A 6358-nucleotide genomic window follows, 5' to 3' on the forward strand; every position below is an offset into this window, starting at 1 on the left:
CGCTTTCGGGGCCCATCATCCCTGCTCCGTCAGCAGGGAGGTCTGGGGGAGCGGGGTAGGGGTGGCAATGCCTCACCAAGGCCCATGGTGCCAGTGGCCAGGGAACCGTGCCGGGCATGGGGGTGCGGTGCCATTGGGATGCCAGGGCACGGGGGTGAGGCCAGGACAACCCTGCACCCTTTCCCTCTGCCCGGACTTTATTTCCCTGCTCTCAGTGGGCATTTTCCAGGCTGCCAGCCAAGCACACCTCACGCTGTGTCTGCAATTACGGGGGGCTGTTTTGGGAAAGCAGGGACACCGGGCTGTCAGGGCTGTGTGTCCCCCCACACTGTTCCTGCCTCAGGTGCTCCGCCTCATCCTGGGGCAGGTGACCAAGGGGGCTGTCCTGTCCAGCGTGGGGCAGTTTTCACTCGGGGTGTTTTGTATCTGGGGAAAATGCTGGGTTGTCACCCAGGCATCCTGGCAGCTCGTCCCCTCTCCTGGCAGCCAGCAGGGTTTGGGTTCCCTTGGACTGCTTCCACTTCCCATTCCAAGCATTTCGGTCTGGCACAGGCTGCTGTGCTGGGTCAGGAACAGGCAGTGTGCCGTTTCGGGAGATCTTAAAATAAGCTGATTTTGGAGTTGTTTATAGAAGTTTGTTTTAAAGGCTTTGCGGGGCGGGGAGGGCAGTGCTGCTCCAGCACGTTCCCCTCAAGCACCGCGTGTTTCCCAGGCCCTTGGCAGAGCGTGTGCCTCTGCTTTCGGCAAATCCCCTCGCAAGAGCTCCCTTGCTGTTCCATCTGCCTGGAGCCATGGGAAATCACTGACAGATCCTCACAGCTTGCGTCCGGGAAGCCGGGAGCGAGTGAAGCACCCGGCCCGGCCTGGGAGCTGCGCTGCTCCTGCAAATGCTGCGGACCCGTCATCAGACAGAGAAGCGGCTCCCACCGTCCTGTGCATCGACCAGGACGAATAAGGGGACAGCGAGGTTTCACAGTCACCCAAGCTGACCCGTGCACTGCACCAGCGTGTGCCAAACCCGGCAGCATCCTCGCTGTACGTGCTGGACCAGGGTCTGCTGGAGGAGGAGCTGATCGTGCCAGTGACCAGATGGTCCCTCACTGCCTGTGTCTGGCCAGCAGGTTGGGACTGCTCCAGGTGGCCACAGGAGTATTGTGTGTGTGACACCGTGGTGGCAGGAGGGAGGATAGTGTGGGGGGACAGTGGAAGACAGCATGGAGGAGATGGTGTAGGGGGCAGGGGACAGCAGAGTGACAGCGTGGGGGGGTGGTGGGGGTATGGTCGGGGGACGCCTGCAGCTGCTGCTGTGGGCAGGTGGAGCGTGCAGCCCCACACCGTGTGTTCAGCTAATTCCATGGAGTTTCCTACGGAGCAACACCACAGGTAGCTGCAGGTGTGTGTGTAAGGCAGCAGCAAATTGTCCTCCTGTGCTACAGCTCCTCGTTAGAACCATGAATATGCATGCATGTAGATGTGCTGGGCTGGCTCAGGGCTGGGGTCAGAGGCGTGTAGTGGTAAAAATGCTGTGATTTATCTTGTGGGAAGAGATGGGGCAGTGTGAACAGAGCCAAGCTCACCACGCCTCCTCTTCACTCCTGCTCAGTGGCACAGAGGCTTAGGAGGTTCATTTCCCCCTGCATCCTAAGGGAGCAAGGGAGCACAGCCCACAGCACCCTCCCACCTGCTCCACATCCATCCACCACCAGCCAGTGGGATGCAAGAGCTTCCAGTGTGACCGAACTTATTTGGGTAAAGAACAAAATTCTGACTTGTATTTCAGTGGCAGTTTGTTTTGCTCCAGCATCAGCCCATGGTGTGGGATCAGATCACGTCTTGGGGGGCCGGGAGCTCCTTGTGAGCTCCTGGTGCTGCCGGAGAGTGGTGGCTGCCCAGGGCTTCCCACTGAGCTGCAGCACAGCAGGGACCCAGGAGTGAGGAGCAAACACTTAACAATGCCCCACACTGGGTTTGGGGTTTATTTTCTCCTCCATTTTCATTTATTGAAGAGGATCCAATGGCAAAAATCACATTTCCCCTCCTCAAATTGAATGGAAGGCCATGGAAGATGCTCCGGGGGGAGCTCACCCTGCACCAGTCATGCCCTGGCGCAGCCTCTGCTCAGCCAGCATGGGTCCAGGTCACAGCCTGCCTGGCCAGCTTGTAAGGACTGTGGTGGCTTGCCCTTCCCAAGCATGGTCCTTGTGCCAGCTCCCAGATTTGGGCATCCTCAGTCAGCTCACAAGCCTTTGCCTGGTTTTGGTTCCTACCAGACAGGTTTAGAAAGATTCAAGAGCCACGGGCCTCCTCACCCCACGGCTGGGGAGTTCAGGTCACCACTGTGCAGCAGAACGCGTCCATTGGTGTTCCCAGAGGCTGTGAGCTGAGGGAGCTCATCCTCCTCAGGAAGGGGAGATGCCAGTGGAGCAGTGTTGCTTCCAGATGAAGAAATCACACAGCAAAGGGCTGGGGAAACACTTGTCCGACAAGGCAGCGTGGCTGTTTCCAGCAGGAGACGGCAGCCAACGGCTGTTGGATTCCTCTGCTCTTATTCACCGGCAGTGGTGGGAGTGGGGAGGGCGCACGCTGGGAGCTGGGAGCTGGGAGCTGGGAGCTGGGAGCATCCCTCATCCCTTGGTGCAAGGATGCCATGTCTGGGGACAGGGTCCCACTGCAGCCAGGGCAGAACAGGGACCAGGCTCCCTGTCCCCCTCCCATTGGCACAGCCACATCCTGGAGGGTGACACTCACCAGGATGGCTCAGCCTCTCCCGCTGGGACCCTGCAGCTCCAGAAATAAATCTCAGCGAAGCAGAGGATGGGGCCGGCGCCGAGAGCTATTCGAGGCACAGTCCCTGAAGAGCTGCAGGACGATTCTCTGGAAGAAACCCCAGGCTGTGCTGGCAGGAGCGGGTGTTTACATCTCCCGGAAATGTGCAGCGTTCCCATCCTCTGACCTCCCTGCCTTCTCTGAAAGCAGCCCTCGAGATAGAGCTGCCGGCCAGCCAGGGCTGCTGCCCCCCACGCCCTCTGCTCAGCTCTTCCCTTGCTGAGCTGCCACAGATATTTCCCCCTAGATTCTGCAACTGGATTTTAAAAAATTAGCAAAAAAAGAAAAAAACCCAACCCCTTCTGACACACTAGAGTTTCCTGCCAGGCTGAAGTGGCTGGTCTGTCCTTCAGTCCCAGGGACAGGGGACAGGGGCTGCAGCCATGACCATGTGAACCTACCTGAGCCCCACTCCTTTGACCCCGCAGCTGCCCTCGTCAGCACCTGCCCATGGGATCAGTGCCCTTCAAGTTGGAACAAAGTGCCAGGAATGGTGCAGGGCTCTCGGTGCAGGGCTCTCACTGCAGGGCCACGGGAAGGAGATGTCCCAAATTCCGGGGATGAGAAGGGTCGGTTTGGAGTGAGCCATGGTCTCAGTTCACCCTGATGCTCTCTTCCCCAGCAGCCCTGACCTGCCGTGGCCAAACCACCACTGTGAAGGGGCACTTGGAGCCTTCTTAGCCACCAGGACAGGCTGTGGCCAGTGTGGGGTGAGGGTTGCTCACCCCACAGAAGTGCCAAAGCCTCACAGTAGTGCCAGAGAGGCTTATGGGGGTCCCTCTCAGGAGCCCAGCACTGCTCGTCCCAGCCACAACCCACTGCAGCCTCCTCTGCAGGGCAGAGCAGCTCCCAAAACTCTTCCAGACCTCCAAGACATTTTGTCTGCCTGCATTTCCCCAAGCCAGTGGTGATTTCAGTGTCAGAGGGGTGAGCACGTCTCCCCAGGCTGCTGGTGTGGGCGGGAAGTGGGATGCTGACCAAGGCTGGATAGTTGGCTCAGCTGCCAGAGGAGGGGGAGTGGGGCCACACCCTCCCCTTAACAGGAACCGTCTGACAGCTCAGCGAGAGATGGATGCATGGATGGATGGATGGATGGATGGATAACACACGGCTCACACCGGCCCTGCTCTGGCTGAAAGCTATCCTCGGCAGTGGGCTGATGGCCACTCCCCGAAAATGTGTGCTGCAGGCAGCGTGAGGGGCAGGACACCCCAATCCTGCTGCCAGCAGCTCCCCACACTGCTGACATTCCTGCAAGGAAGGGGCAGCCCTGGCTGGGCTTTTCCAACCTCCAGGGTCACAGTTTCCCCAGGCTCCCCTGCCCGTGGGTGTGGGGCTCCTGCAGAGCCTGGCCATGCTGGGGAGACACGTGGGACATCCTGAGAGCTGGTGTTGAGGACGGCATCTCCAGCTCATTGCTGCGACCTCCCTGCTGGGGTTTTGTCAGGGCTGAGATTCCTGCTTGGATGGATCCAAACCTTGATTCCAAAAAAAGTGTTTTCACCCTTGGGTGGTGTTTTGGAAGGATTCATGTGACAGCTGAGCTGGTGGCCCTTGCTCAGGAGCTGGGCTGTGGCCCTCAGGGGCAGTAGGTCCTTAGGGACAGCAGGTCCTCTGGACACCCATCACCCCGTGAGAAGTGCATGAAAGCACGAGGGAACACAGCCACTGCTGTCCCCTCGCAGCCTTGCACACCCCTGGTGTTTCTGATTCCTCCTGCCTGGGCCTGGCTCTGCAGAAGAAACTCCACGAGCACCAGTGTTCCTGGTTCTTCCTAGGAAGCACTTACAGCCCCACATTGGCTGGGAATATGGCAACACTTACGGACCAGGAACATGGATTGGCTTCAACTATGTGTCTCCTTGGAGCCTGCGTCATCCTAAAGCAGCATGTGGGATGTGTTCACCTCCGTGTGGAAGCAAGAGCTGGAGCGTGCCTTGGCAGCCGGTTCTCCAGCTGTAGGGAGCTCCGTGGTGCTCCATGGAGGCAGAGGTGGGAGTGCAGGATGGCTCCCCATGGCACCCGAGCAAGTCATCTGTGCAGCGAGGCACCAGTGGCTGTGGGGCTGTGCCTCGGAGAGCAGATGACCCTTGGGGAGGGACACAGGAGCCCACCAGGGACCCACCTGGCTGCCTAAGAACCCTGCAGTCCCTTGGGGATGCGTATCCAACTCCCAGCCAGGCCTGTGCTCCCCAGGTGCCCAGCACCGTGCCCACTGGCCATGCCCATTGCCCTGCAGGCGCTGGCACAGGGCCGGCCACACGCCAGTCCCTGTGCGTGCATGGGAGCCACTGGCTGCCAGCACAAGTCTGGATTGAGCAGGAGCTGGCGCAGCGCCCAATGGGCCAAGGATGCTGGCAAGGAGAATCTTCTCCTTAGCCGTGCCAGCATGCTCTGCCACCCTCCTCCTGCTCTCCCGCTGGCTGCCCACCTTGGCACCAGGATGCCGCTGGCAGGGAATCAGGCTGGCACCTTGGGCAGCGGCGGGCATGGGGCTCTGCTTGAGTACCCATCAGCATGGGGGTGACCGTCCCCTGTCTGTCTGCCGGAGCCTGACCCCTCACGGATGCCAGCCTGGCACAGCACAGTGTCTGGCAGCATGGAGCTGTGTGGCATGGGGAGACTGAGCCTGGTGGGCAGTGCAGGCATCAGGAGAGGATCATTACTCCTTGACTTAATTAATGGCAGCAGATCGAAGTAGACAGGGAACAAGGTAATTCTCCCCATTACCCAGACAGTGGCTGTGAGCAGCCACTTCCTCCCTTCCTGGCACCCTGAGTCTCCAGCTGCATCCATATGGAGCAGCATGGCCCCACCGTGAGCTTGGATCCTGACCCAGTGCCCCCATAGCCAGGCAGGAGGACAGGGACAGCAGGGCACCTCGCACCCCAGTGCAGAGCAAACCCCACTGGCACACGAGTGTTTGTGGCTCTGCACATGTCTGCGTGTGCTCACGTGTGTCTGTCGCAGAGATGGGGGCTCCTGGCGTGCTGGGGGTGCTGGGCTCTGTGCTGTCAGCGCTCCTGGAAGGAAGGATGCTCCTGGGTTGTCTCGTGCTTGGTCTGTGCTCTGTGGAAGTGGGGGGGAGTCTCTCCTGCTGTGGGGTCAGCCCTGAGATCACCTCCCCCTGTGTCAGGATTTTGCTCCAGTGCTTTCTCATCCCTCCCAACTGGCTGCCGTGGCTGTGGCTGCCCAGTGCCCACACCTCTCTGCTGGACACGGCTTGTCCATCACCATCCAGTCATTGCCATCCCCAGGGCCTCTCACGCAGCTGTGCCCTGCGAGTGGGGAGAGCGAATCCCCCATTGCACACTCAGCATGGGGTGCCCTCTCGTCCAGAGCATGAGAAGGTTCTGGCCATCCCCCGGGTGTTCCCCTCCCCGCAGCTGCAGCCCGTGGCCTCCCGGGTGGTCCTGGCTGTCAGGCAGAGCGTGGGCTGTCGAGGCCACCTGCAAGGGACTGCCTGTGTGGGACCAGTTCCCTTCCTGCCGCACTGGGACCCCAGCCAAGGGCGGGGGGGGGGGGCAGCCAC

The sequence above is a fragment of the Corvus brachyrhynchos genome, unplaced genomic scaffold (assembly GCF_000691975.1).
Source record: "Corvus brachyrhynchos isolate BGI_N302 unplaced genomic scaffold, ASM69197v1 scaffold351, whole genome shotgun sequence".
NCBI lineage: Eukaryota > Metazoa > Chordata > Aves > Passeriformes > Corvidae > Corvus > Corvus brachyrhynchos.